This window comes from Pezoporus flaviventris, unplaced genomic scaffold, assembly GCF_033815535.1.
Source record: "Pezoporus flaviventris isolate CSIRO_AGI_PZ_B2104156 unplaced genomic scaffold, CSIRO_AGI_Pfla_v1 ptg000015l, whole genome shotgun sequence".
Taxonomy (NCBI): domain Eukaryota; kingdom Metazoa; phylum Chordata; class Aves; order Psittaciformes; family Psittacidae; genus Pezoporus; species Pezoporus flaviventris.
In genome coordinates this window covers 17,432,652-17,458,096 of record NW_026892563.1, presented here as the reverse complement: position 1 = coordinate 17,458,096, position 25,445 = coordinate 17,432,652, and the positions used below count along the sequence as shown (strand labels likewise).

General features: G+C 43.6%; 1 long non-coding RNA gene across 1 annotated transcript; it reads left to right on the top strand.

The window, feature by feature from the left end:
• Positions 1-3,947: 3,947 nt before the first annotated feature.
• LOC133269398 (uncharacterized) lies at positions 3,948-25,142 on the top strand. Its single transcript, XR_009743443.1, has 4 exons — positions 3,948-4,381; positions 5,242-5,492; positions 7,370-7,562; positions 24,667-25,142. It is a non-coding gene; the product is annotated as an uncharacterized LOC133269398 (long non-coding RNA).
• The last annotated feature ends 303 nt before the right edge of the window (positions 25,143-25,445 follow it).

Sequence of the window (25,445 nt, the reverse complement as noted above, 5' to 3'; positions counted from 1 at the left end):
GACTTGAAGCAAAGGAAAATAATGAAATAATTTGAGAAAACACTTCACTAGAAAATGCAAGTGGTCTAATCAGGAAGAAGAAAATTCAAGAGAGAGTGAAGAAATAGATGAATTTTAGAAATAAATCACCGAAATTACAGCCTTCAGCACTCTTATACTTGATTTCCTAATGTCCTGGGTTCAGCAGTAGCTGAACCCAGGACACCTAAGTTGTCCATAAATTGTTTGAGATAAAAAGGCATAAACACAGAAAATGTATGTGTAGTGCGTAGTTACTTCAGGTTGTGTGTTCACACTTCAGCCTGAATTCCTTGTTCCCACTCCCTGTGTGTTGTTGTTGTCTGGCCATTGCCTAGAGTGCAGAATTTGTCCTCTGGCGGGAAAGAGGAGGTGTAGAAGGGGATAATCTTACACTCAGGCTTTGCTCCTGTGGGCATTTTCAGTGCTACCAGCTCATACTACTTGCACCTCCAAGCTCAGGCCTGGCCTCCAGGCCAGCTACCTTGACAGTGTGGACAATGTCAGGGTGACCAAAGATGATTTACTACTACAGCTGTGAGATCTGCCTGACGGAGGTGGCCCTTGTGTGGTCCACTGCTTCCAGTTTGCTGTCAAATATCTTCGTCAGCCTTCAGGACTGACCAGTGTGTATTCAGACTGGCATGGCCAAGAAAATATCTGTCCTCTGCAGATAGGGCTGCAGCAGGTTGGACTAAAGAAGGTAAAAACACAGAGCAAGGCTTGATAACAAGAACCTGAATGGTCCTAAAAGGCTAGGGTCTTGGTTTTATATCTAATAACCTGGTAACTGAATCTAGAAGGAACTTTCCTGACTCGGATCACTTCCCTTACATAGGGGACTCCTTACACTGAATGCTTGGCACTTTTATGAAAGCTTAGGCTTGCTTACTTGGCTGGGAACAGATACTAGGGCTTTAGTTTCACTGTAAAACAAGGAGTTTCCAACTGTTTATCCAGCAGTAAGAAGTTAACCAAAATCTGGGCACAAAAGCCCTTAAGCTAGGTTCTGATAGTCTTCTAATGCCTTCCCACATCAATCTAAGTCTACATTTTCTGGCTTGTGTACTGACTGCTCATTCACTGTCTGTATGCTTAAAGCTGCCTCCTGGCATACACACACCTAACATTTCAATTGTTGTATCATGAGACTCCATTTCTGCACTGCTCTGCTCTGGGCAGTCAGCTGCAGAAGTCCCAGTCTGCTGGCAGTGGACCAGAGGATCCCACTCTGGGCTGTAGCTAACTACAGCAGGGAACGTTCCGCTGGAAGGGTCATTCAGCCTCCATACTTGTGTGGAAAATTGCTGGGGAAGGAACTGGCATCAGGATGGCATGAGTAAGTTATAAAGCTGGAGAATGCCTACTGCAAGGCAAGCAATGGTAAGTGTGGGTAGTGTAATTCTCTGCCTACTTGCTTTTACTGTAGGGAGTTTGTCCCACCCTGAGTCTTTAAGCTGTTCACCCTAGGATATCTGGAATATAGAGCCTCATAGGCATGCAGACACTTGGCTTTCACTGGAACTCCCACACACAGATCTTATAGGGACAGGACCTGAGCACCTTCTCAGTCCCTGCATGAAATGTGCGTCAGTGCAGTCCCGGTATGGCCATGGATGTTTAGATAAAAGGTGTATGTAGCTCTGCAGAGGAATACTCCAGAGTAAGGGCAATGAAGACGCTCGAGGACATGCTGTTACACTGCTCAAATTGTCTCCTGCGTTGCACTGCTCCTTTAAAGAAAGGTTTTATTTCCTCTTTTGGACAGCTGCACCTCAGGAACAGGCGCAGGAATGTGCTAACGTGCATGTGTGCTTATACAGTTTTGCAGAGCTTGTAAAAGTCTTTGAGAAACATTTGGCAATGAAAGGCTGCATCTGAGCATGTGTCATTGTAACCTGTATGAGCTTTATAGACGCACAGAAAGTAAATTAACTGCCTATTTTAAAAGCATGTGCCAGAGTTTCCTTCATACAATGTTCTGTCATACTCAGGCTGTGAGAAAAAGTCCCCCTCATTTCTCCTCATCTGTGCTCAAGGTAAGATTTGTAGGGTGATGTTATGGCATGAACAAGCCTGCTGCCCCCCCTTTATACTGCCATATTTTAATGAAATGGTTTCATGTTAAATCAGGAATGATATTAAGATAAAGATCATGCATCCTCCAGCTTCAAATGTTTATTTCCTCTGAGAAGATGTGGGATTTTGTTGTCACTGTCAGATGCTATCTCCAATCTCAGCCTACTGCAGTCTGCCTCGAGCAGGTTCTCAAAATCCAATCTTAAGCACAGGGAGGGGACTGCTTCTGATGATGAAGCTGTTTCCTCTTCTCCACTCTTCATGATAAGAATTTCTTCCATTTATGTAAATGGGCATCCTTACATTTCAGGCTCTGTGAGAAGGGGAAAAGGAGAAACCAAGAACCCAATTGTCTCTGACGTGCTTCCTGCACGCTCATTATGCTCTTCCCAGCAATAAGCATGGAGGTACTCATCCTTCATGTTAAAAGCAAAGGGTAGCAATGGCTATGCCTAAAAAGCCTCATGTCCACCTTGCTGCAGGGCTCGGCAGCCAGCAGCATGAGGGGGCCCTGGGAGTGTGGCAGTTTGAGGGGTGCAGGGAGGGGCAGCCATGCTGTCTTCTGACAGTGGGGTCTTTTGGAGCTGATGTCCTCTTCTTTAGACCCTGAATCTAAAATAACCCTCTATTTTATTTTTATTTTACTTTATGTTATAGTTGCTTAGGATAGCAATTAGGTAAAGCCTGGTAGGGCTTGAGGGGCAGGTGGGGATCTGGTGGCTCCTGGGGAAGTAATGGCCGCCACTCACTTCTTCACATGTTGCAAACGGGGATTTTTTGGGTTTATTTATATATATATATATATATATATATATATTATTTTATTTTATTTTTAAACCTAGTTAAATAAAACCTGCCTTGCAGTTCAGGCAACAGAGATGCTTGAGTGCTCTCTGACAAGTGTTCGTACTTCAGCAAGTTACTTCGCCATGGGCCTGCTGCTGGCTCTGAGGAGCTGCCTGCCTTACCTTCCAGGAGGAATGTGTTTCTGCGTGACAGCGGCTTGGGGGTGTTTTGCTGCTTTTCTGTGCTTCACAGCTGCAAATTCCAGTTTTATCTCTGCTCGGTGGCTTGGTGGGTCCCTGCTGGGTCACTGGAACAGACAGACAGCATTTGGGCTTTTCCCTTCCCTTGCAGAGGCATTGGCAGAGCTGAAGATGTTGCATAAGTATGTCTCCCTACAAATGAGAGAAGTCATGAAGGGGCTGTATGTTGAGGTTGGTTGTCTCAGCATTTTACATGTGCTGGGGCAAATTACTTAGATGTTACCCTGTGTATTTCAGGTCATCTGAAGGTTATCAGGGAAAGCATAGAGATAAGGCATGATTGTCAATTAGTAGTAACACAGAAGTGTTTAAAAGAACCAGAATAATTTTGTGTATATGTATATTTATCACTTCCTTCTTTTTGAGAAAGACATTTTCTGAGCCAATTCTTTTTTTTTTTCCCTATTTCAAAGAAAACTGCTTTCATCAGTAAGATGGAGCCAGATTTGGGCTCAGAAATTGCAGCAGAATGAAATGGATTGCTACTCTCCTCCTCCTGCTGCACATTGTTTTTAAGTAACCTAGTTTTACATAATTGAAATGCTCCCCCCCCCAATATTTTTTATTGTTTTATTTTTAATTTTCATTGTTTGAAGTATTTCTATTTATTGTGTTAGCACTGATGTAGTACATACAGTATGTCATGTGTTTCAAACATTCTATTAATTAAGCTTTATTTTTTATTTTATTCTAAATGTATTTTAGAGTGGCTTCTGCTCAGTACTGACTGAAATATTTTATCTTCCTTTTCTGTGTCAAAGCATCAAACTATCCTACGAGAGAAAAAAAAATGTTTTGATCACTACCAGGCAGCAGCTGCCCTTAATGGTTTTAAAAGTAACTATTTCTGGTAGAATAGAAGGATATTTAAATTATGATATGTCATGTTATGAAATGTCAGTGTAAGGCAGTGAATAATTCTATTGATTAATCATGAAATAACAGGAAAATATGAAGTAAAAGAACTTCCATAAGATAGAATATATTTTAAAATGAAAATTCAAAATCCTAAAATTGACTCTGGAAACCAGATTTCATTTAACTCATTTTAACCAGCTCCTAATTGTTGCTTTCCTTCACATTTCCATTTATTGGGAAACTGCTGAAATATTTGGTTTTATCCTTAGATCAACTCCAGACTTCAAAACATTAAAATTTGATGAGAAAAGAAGTTCAGAGCTTTAATCAGCTGTAAAATGAATGTGTGCTGCTGGACTACAGTTGCAAGATGATCTTGGGTAACTCTTTTTCTTGTCTATATTTCATGACTTCATGCTGCTATACAAATATAGTATAATATCAATGATCATTATACATTGAGAATATTACTTTTGTGAAACTTGACTGTAGAGATTTTATGCATAGAATAGAGTTTTATGTTAGAATTTAAAATGTCTTATAAGCTCTATACAGCATCTGATATACAAGATCAGTTTTAAGTATGTGCTTAAGTTCCTTGTGACAGCAAGAGAACTTAAGTATGAGCCTACAAATAAGCAGATGAGTATCCTGTAAAGGCTACCGCATTCCCTTGACCTCTCCTTTCCACTGAAATGCTTGTGGTATTAATGCCACTGCAGCTGCATTGCTGTACAAGGTGGATCATCTCAGAACCAACCTAACAGGTGAAAAAAGAGTTCTGCAGATGAACTGGTTCCCTGATCTGGATCACTGTTTGGCTACTTGATTGTTTGCTGCATGAAAGCCTTTAGAATGGAACAGGAGCATGCTAGTGTGCTTTAGGGTAAAGGCAAGAAAGAGGCAAACAGCCTCAGCCAGTGGCAGCATAGATTTGTATTGGGTTAAAATAATCATTTAAGCACAGGCTAAGTAACTTCAAGCTTTGTTTACCTGTGTGCATAAGACTGTTTGGGTATGCTAGTTCCTGGCTAACAGAACAAGTAGATACAATGCCATGTGAGAGCAATGGCTACAGATAAACATAACACCCGTTTACTCCACCCCAATCAAACAATTCCAATGTATGTATCCTTTTGTGGCCAAAAATGTGAGCACTGAGAATGCAAAAATGGGAGTACCATGTGATAGCCAATGTCTGTCTACTTTTAACTCTTTTCTAATCCCTCTCCTGTGACAGCATCTGGTGAATTCAAACTACTTTCTGTGTCTAGTAGATAGCGCCCTGTGCAGTTTAAGTGAATGGAGGGTGCTGACAATCCCAAACCCTCTGTATACATGGGAAATGAGCTGCTGATCTGAGCAGATAAGGGTTGTAGCTTCCAGGATGACCGCAAAATTTGCTTAGCTTCTTCTCTGAGTGCTGGGGCCACTACCTGTCCCTGCCTGCATAGCAGTGAGAAGACAGGAGTGTTACCTCTGCAGCCCTGGGTACATTTTGGAGTTTCTAGTGACTGTGAGCATTTTACCCTTAGGTGCTAACAGCTGGGACATGTCACAAATGCCCTTTAGAATGTCCGAGGAGAGATTTCAATGAGAACATGCTCTCAGTTTACTCTTCTGGATCCTCTTGGCTTAACATTCACCACACTAGGCCTGGAAAGATTGATTCGTAAGACCAGTACTCAGAACATTTTATCTACCATCGCATTAAAATGCATTAAATGCACTTACAGTTAATGGTATTAGATAACTGAATAGCCTCATTGGAATTGCCCTCTGGTTTCTGGGTACTGTCAATCCATCCTGCTTCTGGTGCTGCAGTTAAATGCTGTCACATTCTTTACCCCTTCACACTCCTCCAAGCTTGTCCCCAGCTATTTCTCACATGCCACTGCATAAAGAACTTATTTTGTCTCTGATTTGGTGGTATAATTGCCTGTGTTAGTACTCCATAACCTGTTTCAATCAAAGTGAGGCTACTGTGACAGCAAAACCCTACTGTATAAACTGTTTAAATTAGCTTATTTTGACTGAGTTGGCAGATAGAAGAGGACAACAGGAGGTCAGTGATCAGTAGTGACTTCTGTGATGCTGACTTTGAAATGAGGTGACCAGTGCCTTTTCCCAGCTGCTCCTCTGCTTATGTAGGAAGCTGAAATGAAAATCTCTCTGCATTGTTCTGTAGGCCATTTCTCCTACAGCCAAAGTATCTTTGCCACACTCAAATCCCAAGTCAGGACTCATCTGAAGTGGCACACATAGTCCTTTGCTGAGCTGATGCAGTTCTGGCAGAGATCTGCAACAATGAAAGACAGTTTTCCCCTGCACTGTGCATTATTTATGAGCATTAGATTTTGCTTGGCATCATATAGCTACTGTCCATCCCTCTGGAAAATCTTATTGCCTGACTAACCTAAATAATGGCACTATTTGGCAGTGTGGCTGTCTCCCTGCCTAAATTCCCTTTCCAGGTCATCTGTGCCTGTATTTAAAGAAAGCAGACCTAGCGTGGCACTGGAAGGGTCTCATTGCCACCTTTGGCCATAAGGAAAATTGACTCTTCATTTTCATATTGTTGCTTCCTGATTTTTAAATCATTTTTGCTGCATGATATTACCTGGACTCACAGCCTAAGATAATTTTGAGGATGCAAGGTCCACATGCTCTAAAAATTTCAAGGGGCTTTTATTTTAAATTTGGTCTGGCCTGGTCCCATAACGTGACCACGTACCAGCAACTGAAGTACATTCAGTGCATTCCCAGAGTGCATCTTCTGCTATCTTCTGAGAAAAATTTAGATTGTCTTCTCTGCGACATGAACACAGCATATTAAGTGAAGATGAAGAGATTTGCTTTAAAACCATGCCCCTGATCGGAACTGAAGCACTAACGCAGACAAATCCTGAAAGGACCTCTCCTTGATTTGTTTTAATGCTTTGGGCTATTTATTTTTCAAACTCAATTTTGGCTCTTCTGATTTCCCGCTTGTTTTTTTTTTTTGTTCACAGTCGTTTATCATTGTCTTCATTATGACTAGTTTTCCAAACATGCAACTGCATGTTTGTCCAGCCTGAATAGCCTCTTGAAATTTCCCATTTAGCCATACGCTATTTCCTTAGGGCATTTCATTAATGAACTACCATTGCTAATGATGATTCTGTGTTGGCCCCAGGTGGTTTGTGTCTTTTCCATTTCTAATTTCAATGATTTGTGAGTCTGTACACAGTACCTCTCCAGTTTCCTCCTGCCCTCCCTCCCCTTCATGTAACAATTATACATTTATGAATGCATTTGTCATAGTTGATTATCTAGGACTTACAACATGCTTGTTTCACAAGTGTCATTTCTACTCTATTGTTCCTTAGGTCCTTGTTCTCATTTGCTTGGAAGCAAGACAGAACGAGCAATTACTGTCAGCTGCTTCACAATTGAAATGAGGGACCGGCCTTCTGAACTGTTCCAGGAGATGGAGCAGAGCAGTGCACTTTACCTTGATGAAGAACCTTCCTGAAGTTTATATATGGTCTCACAGTAGTGTGAAAGATGACTGTAGGGAAGGTAGTTCAGTAGCTAGGAAAAGTCACCTCAAAGTCAAATGATCAGAAGCGGATTGAGAAGTTAACTGAGTGCCATTTATTTTCATGATAAGGTTGTAGAAGACATTTGGAACTCGACTTTGCTAGCTGCCTGTCACCATAGACCTTTTAAATTTCACTTTTCGGAACGCACATATTCATTTTGCAGGTGGATTTGCATAATCCAGCCTGGCAGATGCACGCGCAATTAGATGGCTGATTATATGTGAACAATTCACTGAGTTATTATCTCATTTATGCTCAGCAACTGGGAGACTGCAGGCAGATATCATTATAAGAACTGGATTCTTTACTGAAAAATTGTCAGTTCTGGCATTTTCCGGGTCACCCTTTGCAGTCTGTAAAATCAAGAAGTGTGTCAGCTGTCTAAAAGAAGCCTACATTTTGACTCCCAAGTTCAGCCATGTTCAATGTCACATCAAAATTGCCTAATTATAGGCCTGCCTACTACAGTGGCTTAAGTCCTACTTGTATGCATGAGAACATTTTCGTGAGCACATGTGGTCTGGTTTTCATGGGTGCAGGGCATCAAAAAGACAGTTCATGAAATTCTGGGTTTGGCCTGACTCATCAAATTTTTACCGCAGTGAAAACATTCTTAGGCTGGGAACAAATGTGCTCTGGCAGCTCTTCATCCTGGCGAGTTTGCCTGAGGTGAGGTGTCATTCAGGAGTCAATTCCTTCGATGCATTCCCACCTCTGCATGTTTTCACTGATTCCAGGGTAAAAGCTTTTTTGCAGCTTTGTGGCAAGAGATGAGCCTTGCTGCTGTAGGATTATTTGTGCACCAAACAGCAGGGGCTGCAGGGCAAGGTGGGTAATTTTGGCTCCTGCTGTTCCTTCTTGTCCCCCTCTAAGTGCCAATGTGTTGTTTGATCTAATTCCTGGGAATGCTGTCAGAGATAATCGACCCCAATTTTGTTGAATATGCTCAGCTTCCAATTAAGGCTCTGCATGCAGAGAGATCTAGTGCAGATAAGGTATGCCTTGTTTACTCCTTAACCAGATGGGTGTACCAAAGGGAAGCAACACTTACTCAGGTACTGCAAGCTGCTCCTCAGACCCAAGGGGTTGAGAAGCATCCATCTTGTCTGAATTTTTCATGTTGTTCTGTAGGAAAACTATAATAAGCTCAGGTTTCCCTTACAGCTGAGCCTTTACTAAGGCAAAATTGAATTAGTCTGCTCATTGCTTCTTTTATGGCCTGATAAATAGCTGTCACAGCAAATGGATTAGGGCTTGCTAATGCTGAGTTGTTTTTTTTTTTTTCCTTTTTTTCTTCTTTTTTTTTTGTGTGTGAGAAATCTCAGGCCTTACATCCCATCTCTTAGCTGGGGGTTTCTCTAAATGAATGAGGTATCACTTGAGGTTGAAACCTAAACTGCTGCTCCCCTTCCTTACCCTCAGGGAAGGGGGACTAGTTGGATTAAGCTAACCCTCTTGACTCAAAACCTCATTGACTTGGATATTAAATGACATTCCAGATGGGACCACACCAGGAGCTCTGTGCTCTGTTCTGGGCATCGCAATACCAGAATGGGCCTCTTCTCACTCCAGTTTCATTTGTAATGTGGGCTGTGTGGTGCTGTAGGGCAATGTTTGACCTAAAAATGAAGGAATTATTTTCATATGTCCCCAAGAGTGGCGCTTTCCGCCATGGTGAAGTTAGTGTCATCTTAAAACAATTGATTAGAAGAAGTAGTGGCATCTTTCCCAGAAACTGTACTCCCTGGCATGAAAACGTAGGATATTTCCTTGATGTAGTAGACTGCATGTGGGAACTGTGAGGGTACAGTGGGCAACTTGAGTTTGGGTTTCTTTCAACAAGCTGAACCTAGGAAATGAGCTGGGAACTGACTGCATCTGACTCAGTCAATGCAGACAGTGAGTAGAAATGAATGGAGAAGGACTACAAACTTGCTGAGGCTTTCTTTTCTTTTCTTTTTTTTTTTTTTTTTAAGTGCTTTTCTGACCACATGCTCTGGACATCCAACCAGCTGGGTAACCTCCTTATCAGCTGTGGGCTAATAGAAAGGCTTGTGAGGGTTTTGGTTCAGTAGCTGGTGTTTGTCTGTGTGACCTGGGTCAGACAGCACATGGCTATGTGGCAGGCTGTAAACTGTAAGGTGCTTAGGGCAGGGATGTGGACTGAAACTGGGTCTACTGAACAGCAGTTTTGTGGTGGAAATCAGCAGGGCTCCACTGCCTTGTCGTGATGGGTATTACCTGAAATAGAGAAGCAGACCTTCCCTTGTCCACATTGTGTCCACACAATGTGCCGTCCACATTTATGATGGCAGGCAAATAGTGCAGAGCAGCCCCTTGAAGTGTTTTCATGGGGCTTGGAGTGGTGAAGTAGCTGCAGGCAGACAACACAAAGAGTTATTCTGCTCATTGCACCCACCAGCAAGTTGGTGCGAACTCATGCCAGTGCATATGGGCTGCCGCTAAGCAGGGGCAGGTTTTTGGCTGAAACAGCATGGTACATGTAATCTTATTTTAAGATTTGCTCTGCTAAACATGTAGATTCCCTTACTGGGACTGTTGAGAAAACAGAAGCTTAATCTCCAGGGAAGTGCAACATTTCCATGGGGCTGAACCACCTTCCTTCATTCCTTCATTCCTTCTTTATTCCCTCCTCCCTTGTCTGCTTCACAGCATGCTGTAGAGTGAGTTCAGAAACACACACTGCACAGAGAAAGTGCAGTGCATTAAAATGGGTAGCCCAGTGTAGTAAAACGTGGCAAAACTTAGCTGCAGGAAGCAAGGCAGGGAATTAGCCTCGTGCTGTTAAGAAATAGATGTGTTTTCCTGCAAAAAGAAAATTGTAAATCTGTCTCTCTATGATGTGACAGAAATCCTCACTGGGATGGAAATACAGCTACTAGGGCAGCACAGAATCTCTGTCCTTTCTTGGCACTTGCTCTTGGGCACATCATGATGACTGAACCACGTCGTGAAAACCAGGTGTGGAGGGGAGGATCTCCAGGCTTCAAAAAGTGCTGGCTGGTTTGCAGGGGATGTGACTGCCCTTTTTGGGGAGCTTTGGCATTGCGCCCACATGTGGGAAACCTCCATGCTGAGCATTCTATTTGCTTTTATTCCAAGTGGTGGGGTGGCTGGGGGGGAGGTCAGGAGCTATGTTCAGGGAGTGAGGCTAACTCTCATATTCTGCCTGGGTGAGGTATTCAGCTCAGGGATGACAAATATGTATCCTGGAAAGCCCCATATCCTGGGCTGCGTCAAAAGGAGCGTGACCAGCAGGTCCAAGGAGGTGATCCTGCCCCTCTGCTCTCGTGAGACCTCACTTGGAGTATTTTGTATACTTCTGGTGTCCTCAAAATAAGAAGGACATGGGGCTGATGGAGCAAGTCCAGAGAAGGGCCATGAGGATGATGAGGGCTTGAGCACTTCCATACGAAGACAGGCTGAGAAAGTTGGGGCTGTTCAGCCTGGAGAATAGAAAGCTGTGTGGAGACCTCATAGCAGCCTTCCAGTGTCTGAAGGGGGCCTACAAGGATGCTGGGGAGGGACTCTTCATTAGGGACTGTAGTGATAGGACAAGGGGTAACGGGTTAAAACTTAAGCAGGGGAAGTTTAGGTTGGTTATAAGGAGGGAGTTCTTTACTGTAAGGGTGGTGAGGCACTGGAAGGAGTTGCCCAGGGAATCTGTGAATGCTCCATCCCTGGCCAGGTTGGACAGAGCCTTCGGTGACATGGTTTAGTGGGATGTGTCCCTGTCCATGGTAGGGGGATTGGAACTGCATGATCTTAAGGACTTTTCCAACCCTAACTATTCTATGATTCTATTCTATGATTCTGTCCCTGGTGGTCTATACACAGAGTGTGTTGCTGCAATTGTTTTGCAGATGCTGAGGTGAATGTGTGCAAATTTGCACTTCCAAGATTCCCTTGCTCCTCCTCCTTTTTTCTGGCCAAAGAAGCAAACTGGCATTCTCTGGCAGCAGAGCTAAGCTCAGTGTTGCCCCTCTGGGCTGAATGCTGTTTGCTATCAATTCAATGCCATTTGCTATCAGTTCAATATCAGTGTTATTGCTAATCAGCTGTTTGCAGCAGTTTTGAGCTGGATAACAGTTCTTAGCACCAGACTTGGCTCTCTGGGTTTTGGATTGCACTGTATTCAAAAGTTTCTTTTAATGCTATTTTCAAATGCCATTACAACCAAAACACAGATGGCTTAATGCCAGGTTGGAAGGGGCTTTGGGCAACCTAGCCCAGTGAAAGGTGTCCCTGCCCATGGTATGAGGTTTGAACTAGATGATCTTTAAGGTCCCTTCCAATCCAAACCATTCTATGAGTCTATTGCACCAAGCTTATAAGAAAGACAATCCCGTAAGACGTAACATTTACATGAACTCTCATCTGACTGCTTATGGAAAAACATCGAGGTGGTTGGTGCACTAGGGCAAATTCTGCCTGACCCAATTTGGTGGCCTTCTACAGACTGACAGATGGGGTAGAGCAGTTGACATAATCTACCTGGACTTGTGCAAAGTGTTTGACACTGTCCCACATGACACAGAATCATAGAATCATAGAATTGTTAGGGTTGGAAAGGACCTTAAGATCATCCAGTTCTAACCCCCCTGGCATGGGCAAGGACACCACACACTAAGCCATGTCACTCAAGACTCTATCCAGCCTGGCCTTGATACTGCCAGGGATGGAGCATTCACAGCTTCCTTGGGCAATCTGTGCCAGTGCCTCACCACCCTGACAATAAAGAATTTCCCCTGTTTAAGTTTTAACCCATTACCCCGTATCCTATCACTACAGTCCCTCATGAAGGGTCCCTTTCCAGCATTCTTGTAGGCCCCCTTCAGATACTGGAAGGCTGCTATGAGGTCTTCACACAGCCTTCTATTCTCCAGGCTGAACAGCCCCAACTTTCTCAGCCTGTCTTCATATGGAAGTGCTCAAGCCCTCATCATCCTCATGGCCCTTCTCTGGACTTGTTCCATCAGCTCCATGTCCTTCTTATTGAGGACACCAGAAATATACAAAATACTGCAGGTGGGGTCTCATAAGAACAGAGGGTCAGGATCACCTCCTTGGACCTGCTGGTCACACTTCTTTTGATGCAGCACAGTATATGGTTGGTTTCTGGGCTGTGAGCACACACTGAAGCCGGCTCATGTTTAGTTTCTCATCAACCAACACCCCAAGTCCTTCTCCGCAGGCTGCTCTGAATCTCTTCTTGTGCAACCTGTAGGTGTGCCTGGGATTGCCCTGATCCAGGTGTAGGGCCTTGCACTTGGCATGGCTGAACCTCATGAGTTTGGCATTGGCCCATCTCTCAAGCATCCCTCTGGATGGCATCCCTTCCCTCCAGCATGTCAACTGAAACACATCACTTAGTTTCGTCGGCAAACTTGCTGAGGGCACACTCAATCCCACCGTCCATGTCGCTGACAAAGATGTCAACACTGACCCCTGAAGGACACCACTCGTTACTGGTCTCCAGCTGGACATTGAGCTGTTGACCACAACTCTTTGTGTGCGGCCATCCAGCAAGTTCTTTATCCACCGAGTGGTCAGTCCCTCAAATTGATGTCTCTCCAGTTTAGAGACAAGGATGTCATGCGGGACAGTGTTGAATGCTTTGCACATGTCCAGGTAGATGGTGTCGACTGCTTTGCCCCTGTCCATCAGTTCTGTAGCCCCATCATAGAAGGCCACCAAATTGGTCAGGCAGGATTTCCCCTTAGTGAAGCCATGCTGGCTGTCACCAACCACCTTGTTGTCTTTCATGTGTCTTAGTATGCCTCCCAGGATAATTTGCTCCAACATTTTGCCAGGCACAGAAGTGAGGCTGACTGGTCTGTAATTCCTTGGGTCATCCATTTTCCCCTTCTTGAAAATGGGGGTTATATTTCCCGTTTTCCAGTCATCAGGAACTTCAACTGACTGCCATGATTTTTCAAATATGATGGACAGTGGCTTCGCAACTTCATTCGCCAGCTCCTTCAGGACCTGCAGGTGGATTTCATCAGGTCCCATGGACTTGTGAACATTCAGGTTCTTAAGATGATCTCAAACCAGATCCTTTCCTACAGTGGGCGCAAGGTCTTCATTCTCGCAGTTCTTGCGTCTGCCTTCCCAGACTTGGGTGGTGTGGTCAGAGCCTTTGAAGTGGAAACTGAGGCAAAGGAGTTATTGTGAAGCCTCAGCCTTCTCCAAATCCAGGGTAGGCAGTTCTCCCGATAGCTTCCAGAGAGGGCCCACATTATCCCTAGTCTGTCTTTTGTTTGCTACATACCTATAGAAGCCCTTTTTGCCATCTTTCGCACCCCTTGCCAGATTTAATTCTGACTGGGCTTTAGCTTTCCTGACCTGGTTCCCAGCTTGCCAGGCAACGTCCGTATATTTTTTCCAGGCCGCCTGTTCTCACTTCCACCTTTTATAAGCTTCTTTTTAACCCTCTAAGTTTCCTCAGCAGCTCCTTATCCATCCATGGAGGTCTCCTGGCCCTCCTGCTGCACTTCCTTCTAGTCTAGCAACACTCCTGAGCTTGGAGCAGGTGATCCTCGAATATCAGCGAGCAGTCTTGGCCCCCCCTGCCCTCTAGAGCTTTATCCCGTGGAACCTTACTAAGCAGGTTCCTGAAGAGACCAAAGTCTGCTCTCTTGAAGTCCAGGGCAGTGAGCTTGCTGTGTGCCCTTCTCACTGTCCTGAGGATCTCGAACTGAACCCTCGCATGATCGCTGCATCCAAGGCTGCACTGGAGCAGCCCAGCATTCCCAAACAGCCCCTCCCTGTTGGTGAGCACGAGGTCAAGCACGGCACCTCTCCTTGTTGGCTCCTCTATTACTTGCAGGAGGAAGTTGTCTTCCGCACAATCGAGGAACCTCCTGGATTTCTTGTGCCAGGCCATACCGTCCCTCCAACAGACATCAGGGTGGTTGAAGTCCCCCATGAGGACAAGGGCCTGTGAGCGTGAGGCTGCTCCTATCTGTGTATAGAGAGCTTCATCCACAGAGTCCTCCTGATCAGGTGGCCTTTAACAGATACCCACAGTAAATGTCCCCCATTGCTGTTCTCCCTTTGATTCTGACCCACAAGATTTATGTTGACTGATCACCTGTCCCTAGACAGAGTTCCATTCTCTCCAGCCTATCACGGACATAAATAGCTACTCCCCGTCTCCATCTGCCTTGTCTTTCTTTCCTAAAAAGCCTATAACTTTCCATTCCAACACTCCAGTCATAGGAGCCATCCCACCCTGTTTCTGTGTTGAGCGCTCCCCATCCCACTCGCGCCGCTGACGCCAACCCCCTGGCCACGAGCTATTCCCGCGCTCCCCGAGGCGGGGCCGTCCCTCCTGGCCCCGCCCCCTGTGAGTCCCTGCTCGCCTCAGCGGAGCTGCGGCTCCCGGGCAAGGCCTGGCGAGGGCTCGAGGCTCCCTCGGTGGCTCTCGCCCCTCGGAACTGGGGCTCTGGGACGCGGGGTTTCCCCTGGCTCCGGTGCTGAAGGCTCCTCTCTGGAGCCGCTCACCTCGGGAAATGACCACTAATGGCCGATGATGACCGGTTTGAACCTGTTCAATGAGAACCTTAACATGAGCCGGCTTCATTGTGCGCTCGCAGCCCAGAAAGCCAACTGTATCCTGGGCTGCATCAAAAGGAGCGTGACCAGCAGGTCCAAGGAGGTGATCCTGACCCTGTACTCTGCTCTTGTGAGACCTCACCTGGAGTATTGTGTGCAGTTCTGGTGTCCTCAACATAAAAAGGACATGGAACTGTTGGAACAAGTTCAGAAGAGGGCCATGAGGATGATCAGGGGACTGGAGCACCTCCCGTATGAAGACAGGCTGAGGAAGTTGGGACTGTTCAGCCTGGAGAAGAGAAGGCTGCGTGGAGACCTCATAGCAGCTTCCAGTATCTGAAGGGGGCTTATAAGGATGCGGGGGACCCTTCATTAGGGACTGTAGTGATAGGACAAGGGGTGACGGGGTCAAACTTAAGCAGGGGAAGTTTAGGTTAAATATAAAGAAGTTTTTTACTGTGAGGATGATGAGGCACTGGAATGGGTTGCCCAAAGAAGCGGTAAATGCTCCATCCCTGGTGGTGCTCGAGGCCAGGTGGGACAGAGCCTTGGTTAACCTGGTTTAGTGGGAGGTGACCGTGCCCATGTCATGGGGGTTGGAACTGGATGATGTTAAGGTGCTTTCCAACCCAAACCATTCTATGATTCTATGGAGATTGCAGTCCTTGAACTCCTTAAACATTTTACTTCCGATGCATACTTGACCTAAAGCTTGTCTATCTTCACCAGTAAAGCCGCTTAATGTCCAGAAAATGATTCTGTTCTTTTAAAAAAGATAGTCGTGCTGCTTATCACAATGACTTTTTGTCGTAGAAAAATTCCCCAGGCTCTGGACCTCTTTGAGAAGTATTTCCTTTTGCTAGTTCCAAATGTATGGAACTGTAATCTCGTCAAGTGTGTGCTTGTTGCTCTTGTATGGCATTATGGTTCTTGGTAACATAGGTATTAATGTGGGTATTATTATCTTCTGATCAGCGGCAAAGCTCAAATCCGTTGAGTAGCAAATTGTTTTCTCCAATTATATGGAGTTTTTAAATCTTTCTGTAATCTGCTTTTAAATCCCATCAACCAGAATTATTTTTGAATATCATTTGTGATTAGAAAATTGAAATCTAGAAAATAACAGTTTTTCTCAGGGAGTGTATCAAGTTAGAAAAATGTCAGTATCATTAGTTTGCTACCTAAAATGTGGCCATACATGCTTGTGCATACTCCTACTGCGGTTTTCAAGCAAAGTATCTGAATGGAAGACTTTTATTAAATTACTCCTGATGGTTAAACTTGCAGCTAAATCTGTTTCTGTCCAATCTTTAACAATAGGGCACAATGTAAACTATGTGGATTAGAGGCAAGCTCTGTGAGGACGCTTTGCACTTCAAAAGGTGATCAACAGCAAATCTCAATTTTTGATGCAATTGGCTACAAGGTTCAAATGCAGTCAAGCATCATTCCAGTGTCAATTTAATAGCATGGCAATCAAACAAAAAAGTTCTGATCCCAAAGGCTTACACTCGTTTTCTATTCACTCAGAGCTTGCTCTTCTCCCTTTGTGCACCAGACTTGTTTTCTTAGATGTGTTGCATAAAATAACTGTGAAAAAGCTATGTTGACATCTAGATCAGTTATGCAGACAGCTTCTCTGCGACTGTGAACAAGTCATGGGGAATTTCAATGATGGACTAGATTTCAGGTTAGTAAGGGGTTAGTAGCAAAACTGGTATAGTGAGCATGATCCACTGATTTTTCTTGCAGTGTTTTATGTCCTTCCATCACTTGTTGCGGATCTAACTCAATCCTTTCATCTTTATAATGCGGCAGTTACACTCATTTTGGTATTAAAGCATAAACTCAAATGTGTCTGTGTACTCAGCCATGGAATCATAATGATGAGCTGCCTGAAGACCTGTATCTAGAATTTACCAGAGCAGTGTTTTTTTTTTCAGCCCAGTGCGTCAAGTCCAGCAGCTGAGCAGCCATTTAAAATACATGTATGCATGGATTACACATCAAACCTGCTATGTGCAATGACACCAGTAATGCCTAACTCTCCAATAGTGCCTTTCATAAATAGTTCTCAAAATGCTTTAGAAGTTATGTCAATATTGACATCCCAATTTTACAAAAGAAGAATGGGAGACCTGGGGAAGTAGGTAACTTAGCTGTGGTTGCTCTGCAGGCTGGTGGTATAGCTGGCAATAAAACCAGCTCTCTGGCATCTTCATCCTATGTCTGGTCTCTATGGTGCATGACTCTGAAACAAGCGCTTAAAGCTGTATAAAGTGCACAGGCCCCTGTTCTCTCAGAAGTTAGGCAAGGCTAGCTGGACATGCCCATCTTGTCAAATATACTTTGGGATTATGAAGGGGTTTTAACAGGATGCAGTCTGTGGGGTAGGATTATTCCTCCAGAGATGAATCATGGTGTAGAAATTACGCACTGCTGCCTGGAGTCTCGTCACTTGTTGCTGAAGTAGGAATATGTATAGTGTACAAAACCTGGGCTTGGGCTTGCAGGTGGTGGAAGGACAGCTGCCTGATAAATGCCTCTTGCTGGCCTATTCTGATGCAGGCTGTTGTCCACTTTCTCTGCCACAAAGCCCCTGTATTATCCTGGGACAGTCAATGATGCAGCCACAGGTGGTCGTGAATGGTGTGTTTCTTATTTCCTGAATTACTTGCAAGCCTAGGGACTCATTTGAGGTGCATGCAGAACTGCTGCCAATAGTATGCTGCAGAAAGAAATTCCTGCCTATTTCAAATTGGGCATCCACTCTGACCAGACACTTTCATTGCTTCAATTTCCTAACGAGGGAATAATATTGTCTGCCTTGCCCTCCGGGAAGTGTTGTGAAAATAAATGAATTGATGTTGTGCAAGCACAGAAAGCCAGATTTTCAAAGGTGTTTATTCAAATACAGACAAATATGTAGGGCAATATACCAAACACTCCCAGCAATGCTGGTCCTAATTATTTAAAACTCCAAACGTTTGTCTGCATTCTTGGGCTCCTGAAGAAACTATTGAGTCTTTAGGCCTTGGAAATGCTAATACTGCAAATGCCACAGAAGAGCAAATTGTTAGGAAGAGAAAAGGATATATTTAAGGATAGAAGCTGAAGGAAATAATGAGATAATGTGACTTACATAATGTCTTTCTTCAGAGATAATTTAAATTGTCTGCTGTAAATAATGTTTGCGAACACTGAACAGTTATGGGAAAACAAACTAGTGAATAAGTTTTTGTCAAGAGAGTGTAGCACATTCCATGAGTGGATTGAGGCATGGGGTGAAAGAAAAATGACATGTGATTGTGTTGTTAAAAGCTGTTATCTGAGCATATAGATATGAGAGAGGTAAATGAGGGTTCTACAGCAACACTGAGAGTTTTAAATGCAGAACTTTTTTGTGCAAATTCCTTGGTTGCTTGGGGAAAAAAAAAAAAAGGGAAATGATCCTGTGTCCAGTCCTCTGAATGCTAAGGCTGGGACATTTAGTTATGGAGGGTATCTTCACAGCATGTGCAGGCACTTACACTAACAAAGAGTGGCAGCAGCTGCTATTCCTAGTCAGGACCAGCAGCAATGTCTCACAGGTGCGCTGGAAAGGTGGCTGCAAGCACCCTCAGTTCTGCGCAGTGCCCAGCTACATGACAGCCCTTTAGTGTTGCTTCATGTTCCCCGCCTTTCTCTTGTCCTTCCTTGGGTCCTGCCCTTGCTGACCCATCCTCCTGCCCCATCCCAGTCTCTCGTTCTCAAAGGTCCTGGCTTGATTCTGTGGCCCTACTTGTTCTCCTTACTTGGCAAATTTGTAATTTTCCTCTCTTCCCTCAGGAATTGCTTTTGAATCCATGCATACTTCAGTTCTCTCTCTGGTACCTCTCCCACCCTCTATGATTTTTATTTGTGCCTTGCCTCCATGCTACAGCCATGTCTTACATCTGCTGGGTTTTATACATTATTGTGTCCTTCAGTCTAGACTTATGTTCCCAGACCCTGCCTCCCTGACAAACCTTAGTGTCTTTGCTTGAAAAGGCTCAGGTTTCTCAATGTTTTGTATGCTTAGACAGCAGTAAAATCTGACTCCCCTTTATTCCTCTTCTTTCTTTGACTTCTTCTCCCCCCTTAGATGCTTCCTCTCCTAGTGTCTCTCTTCAGTAATTTTCTGCCAGTGTCTGTTTCCTCACCTTTAAGGTCCCCATCTATTTCTGTGCCTCCCCTTTACCTGTTTCTGTTTCCTTCCATGGCTCCAGATCCTGCCCCTAGCAGAGCCAGATGCCCTGTCCTCTCCATCCTTGTGGTGGTCAGTCATACACCCTTTGCCTTGTGGTCCTAGCTTCCCCTTCCTATGCTGTCTCCAGCTCCTAATTCAAGGAGCTCCTTTCCAGATGTGGTCTAGTCCTTTCCTCCAACTCTCTTGTCACAATTTCTTGCATATTGTCTCTGAATCACAATATTCTCTTTTTAATTCTCCTGAATCCTTTTTCTCTTTTCAGCTTATGAGTCACACTACTATTGGATGGCAGCAGAGACAGCATCAGAATGTGGCAAAAGAGTTTCCCACTCTCAGGTCCAGTTCCCTGCCTCATGCTAGTCTGGAAAAGCCAAATACAGCTTTTGCAGGTTTTCCCTGGTTTTAGCTACAGCCTGAACAATCCTAAGAGCTGTGGAATGAATGGGCTCAGGGAAGAAGGAAGATTCAGAAGGACTGCCAGAATCATTAGCTGCTGAAGTTGAGAAAGTCACTGTTAAGGATGTGTGAAGTGTGGTTTCTCTAAGATTTATAATAAAATTCACTTTGACTTTTATGGCAGAAGGTAAAGCCATAACACAGGCTAAGTTTTAGGCTTCTGCTAAATTTTAACATCCTTTCCCATGCTATACCAGTAGTGAAGTTCTTCAGAGGAAATTTTATTAGAGTTTTTCCTTTAAGGGGTGAGAGAAGTTATCAATCAACAGCAAACCTTATTCTGGGAAACATCACAATGATTTTGGCTGAACATTTCAAAACATACAACAGACAGAATTTCACCTGAGTTTAGTGCTTGTCATACACACTTTCATCCCAAATTGTTGAAGTTTCATTAGGTAATGAGTGCACAAAAGCAAGGTGTTACCACAAACACATTGTGCTGTGTCACTAGTTGGCACAGTTGACTAGTTCTTGCTAACCCCAATTGGATTTCGGTAATATTGTTTCATTATCTAACATTCCCCTTTGCAAAACTATTGGAATTAGAAATGCATTTTAGAATTTGGCCTTCAATAATCATGGCACTGAGTGGTACTGGCTGCCTACCAGGCTATGTGTGTGAGAATTCGTTTTTTTTTATCCTGTGTGGAATTTGGTAATTTTATAGGATCTCCCCACACCCTTTCTCTGCAGGAGTCACTTAATTTCTTTGTGAGCTTTGCTGCTAAACTGTGCATAATTTGGGGTTTTCATTGTTCTTACCCTGCTTTTGAAGTTGCTTTGTGATTTTTGAAAAGATGTTAATTTTCCTTTTGTTGTTTTCTGTTGGCCACTTAATCCTTTCCCATTCTAATTGTTATTCTTATTGGTCTCCTCAAACTTTTCTGTTGTTTGAAATGTCTGTCATCTAAAACTTGCCTTTGTTCTTCCAACAATGATTTTGGGAGCCTCCCTGCTGAGCTGCATTCCAAATGTGTGTGTGGCTGTGGATGGGGGGGATTTTGGCCTTCCTTGCTCTTTGATGCCTCTCTTTCCTATATCTGGGCTATCAGCAAATACAAGCAGCTGAGAGAAAACACTCCAGTTCTGCTTCCTTTGACAGTGATTGCCAGGCAGCACAGAATCACGAGAAGCTGAATGTCACTTTCAAATCCCATTGCCATTGTGTTAGACTCCACCAACATTTATCAGTTCTAATGCAGGAGTTGTGGACTGATGAGCCTGACTGCACCTTAGTTCAGACAATCCTGTTTGAAAATATATTTCTTTTTGAGTCTTCTGCTGGGCAGCTCTGCAAACATTTAAGAGCTATGTATTTAAGAGCGGAAGCAAACGAAAATGACGAATAATTCCTTCAAAAATAGTTTAGAATAGGATGGAATACCTGAAGGTATCTCTGGAGATATATACCAATCAGAGGGGAAGTCCAGATATTTATAGTGGACTAAATATTTTCATTTCAGGTCAAAGAATTTCACTTCAAAAGACCTAGGACCCTTACAACCATCATCAAAGAGGGTATAGGAATCATAGTTGTGTTGACTTCTGAGAAACTTGGGATCTTAAGGTCCAAATTTTAAAGCTGTTTGGGTACCAGGGGTTAGATACAGGTGTATAGCAGCAGTATTAGCTACCTAAGCCTGAAGTGGACATTACGGACTCAGTTTTAAAGTGGGTACCAACTCCATGGCCTGGAGGAGTGTTATTGGATGAAAATGGGATGTGGAACCTTCATTTCTTGGCAGTTTTTTTTGTTTTTGTTTCTTTTTTGTCTCCAGATGGGTAGGTATAAGTACCAAATACGAGGAGAAGATTTAGGGCTATGACTTCTGCAGGGAGAGAGATGCCTCATTGCCATCCTCTGTAAAATGCCAGGTTTCTAGTGTGGGTGTGATTTAAGGAGCCTGCTAGTCCTTGGAACTCCACTGTTGGCTGGCTTAGACAGCTCCTTGCTTGTTGTTAGTTTCTTTGTGTATTGAAGCAGCTCTTTGCTGAAGGCCTCAATGCTCACACCAGCATCAAGACTTCCATTCAGTGAATTAACAGCTCAACACTCAGCATCACAGTGTGAAAGTCTCCTCTGGAGATATGACACTGAAATGTGTGTGCCCTGTTATATCTACATATCTTCTGTGTGGAAATTGCTCAGGAACCTGAGTCACCGAGGTGCTCGGAAAAATGTGTTCCTTTAGGAGAATCTGCCCCTTGCTGAACTTCAGGTGACTGGACATGTTGGAACTGTGATAGTCTGGTCTTCTCATGAGTGACTGTTGTGTCCTGGCACAAACTGGTTAGGTTTGAAGTATATATGCCTCCAGAGCTCATTTAAAATTATCAGCTATTATTAAGGAGAGGGCAAAAATTTAACGAAATGCTCTTTTTGTACCACAAAAGCTGGTATTCTTGATCAGTGCTAAATATTTTCTCTTTCACTAACATAACAAAGACTTGGTTCTGAAAACTTTACTCATCAGTTTTTCAAGTTATTACAGCACAAAGTTGTAGCATGAATATACCCATAAATTATTTTCTGTTTTGCTAACTACAGTCATACAAAGGCTACTCAATGGCCTCTGCAGGTCTCTTGGAAGCCTTGAAAATTGAGACACCCTCTTTTCCACTTCCACTCTGTTACTGTAAAGCCTCACCTCTTGGCTTCCTTGTGGTCTCAAGCCAGTGCTGTGAACTGGCTTTGAGTTTGTTGAAGAGGCTAGTGTCTTGAACTGACCAGTTTCCTGGCTGGCTGCTGGCCTAGGGCAACAGTTTCTGGGCTCAGAGAAGTTTGCAGAACAGAAAATACTGTCCCGATGACGCACAGATTTGCAATTTTCACCCAAAATGTTTTAGTTCCTGAGAAAGCAAGCTTGGGATTGACCATGAGGCTTTGTAAATGCATGCCTTTTGACTGTCTTGGACAAGAAAGATCCCAACCCTAAAGGAATGCTGGAGAAGATCAAACATTTCATTCAGGGTCTGTCTAAATATGGCTGGTTGTAACTGTGCTTGGTTTTACAGAGGCAAACTTCTCTCCCCCGCCAAGGGAAACTTGCCAGGGTAATTAGGTCAACAGTTGGGCATGCAGCAACTGAAGTTGTATAGTTGGAGGTCATATTTTCTCATCATCCTGACCATCTCAACTGGCTCAGCAAGCCTACAATGTCAACTTAGCCTTACCCCAGCACCCCTCCCTCTCCACAGCTTGCCACAAATGGCAGATAAAACAAATCCACTCCATCCTACCTGCCAGAGAAAGGTCTTCTCCTTCTCCAAAACTGTGCCAATTTTCTAATAAATCTCCCACCCCTGATTTGGGCAACAGTTTAGTTTCAGGTAAGGAGAAGTTAGCTTCCTTATATGAAATTTTTTTAACTTAACAGCGTCTCTTGAGCTCGTGACAAACTGTGTTTTTATGAAAAGTAGACAGTAACTTTTCAGTGATGGTGGTTTGACTGGAGGTGATTTGCCCAGAGCACATTGCTGGGAATCAGTACGCTGCTGTAGTTCAGTAGTTGGTCTTTGTTAGATATGATCTTTACTCCAGTTAATTCATTAGCCTTACAGTGCTGCACCAACAGAAAGACTCCCTTTTGACAATTAAGACCACAAGGGAGGGTTTGGGAAGATGATTGCTCCCTCCTGGGAAGAGATGAAAGACTACAGTGGTAAAGAGAAGAGATTTTTCATTATAGATCTTAAGATTAAACCCGAGGGACTGCTTGTGCTGGAAGTCTGCCTTATGTTTTGTATCAATAAGTGATTTCAAATACTTGGCTCTTGGTCATGTTTTTCAGGTAATGGTTCTCTAGTTTAGCTCATTGATTTCTTGGAGATGGATTAGCAGATAATTAAATATGTGGAACAGTGTAACGAAAAACATGATTCTATCAAAGCATATTAACTGCCAGGTCTGGTTTTAAACTTAGTAGAATCACTGCAAACAATGAATTTGCTACATCTTCCTTAAGTACTTTCCTACTGCTCTATTTACATTATAATCCTTGGCATTTACTGCGAGCAAACATAAAAGTAATAATTTTCTTGTGCAAATAAAATAATAGAGGGGGAGACTTACTTTTTGTGTTTATTAATCCTTCTGTGTCATCTGGTGGAAACTAGTTGGTGTAAACTATACTTAAACCCCTATTAGACTACTCGAGATTTGTAAATGAGCCTTCTTGGAAATGAAAATCAGGTCATTTATCTTCTGTTACATCTGTAAACAGTTTTTCTTAAACAGCAAAGAAACCATTAGTGCCTGTCCACTAGTGCATCACCAAATATTCGCTTTTGTGATAAGAAGTTCAGGTGGAAACAGAAATTTAGAAGAAATCTGAGCCAGAGGTGGTTTTGGTCTATGGCTCCATGGGCAACTCAAGCTTCTAGAATGCTTAACCTGGCACTTTCCACAACTGCTAAATGGAAAGGCAGCATTGCTACCTTGTAGAACAGGGCAGGGAGAAGGTTTGCTGAAGGAAAACTTTTAAATGTGAGAAAAGCTGAAAGTTCAAGCAATGCTGTGAATTGTCTTTATGGTAAGAGGCTGCTTTGAAGGTGAATGAGTCTCCATCTGTCCCATACACCCTTTCCCTGTACTCAGCCTCAGCCTGTCCTTTTCAGACTGCTACATCTTCTGGGGAGCATGAAAAAGTAAATGGAACAGAAAAGGGGGTCTGGCTACCCAAAAGCTACTTCTCTGTTCCTGTGGTTGCTGGAATTATGTGTGTACTTACATATGCTTTTTAAGTGTGAGGTGCTTATATTACATTCATGCAGTTCTTTGGATTTGCTTTAATTTCCGTTTTGATTGTTTCAGTTATTTTAAATGAGAGGAAAAAGTTTGCTTACAGCAACACGAGCCCTATAACAGACCTGTTTAATCCTCAGCACCTTGTCTACCACTACTGTGAACAAGAAGAAGCAGAAAGCTGTCCACCTTGGTTGCTGCTGCTGTTGGTTTGACAGTTCTTGGCATGACTGGCTTTCCCAGAGGAGCAGCAGCCCAACTATTTATACTGTGGTTGTGTCTACAGTAGCATTCTTGAGGAAATCTCCCATCGTTAGACTGCTGGCAGAGACAGTAACAGTGGGAGAACTCACGCTGTCAGGGCATTGGAGCTTTTAACCATCAAACTGGCTAACCCTCTGGGTATTCTTTGTGCCTCTCTAAGTAAAAATGAAGGCAAGCAATCCAATTCAAGCTGAATGCAGCTTTACTTTTCTCACCTTGTTTTCTTGGTCCACTTCACTGGTTCAGTGCACACTAGTATATAAGCCTTACTGAATTCTCAAGGTTTGCTCTCACTTCATCCAAACAGATAGAGATTTGCTACTGAATTCTGTGAGAGAATAATCAGGCTTTAATACTGAATTATCAGCTTTTTATAAGGACAGAAACTAATTCTATTGATTATTTTGCCTTTGGCATAGCCTTGCTTTATGCTAAAAGCGCACACAGTTGTTAACCTAGTTTTCAGAGCTGTGATGTGTCCTCCAGCATGGAAAGAAGCAGTGCTGCAGTGGTAGACTTTTCTGTCTGCAGTCAGAAGTTTTTGTTTTTCTGCTCTCTGAAATGCAGGCTTAGGGACTGAAGAG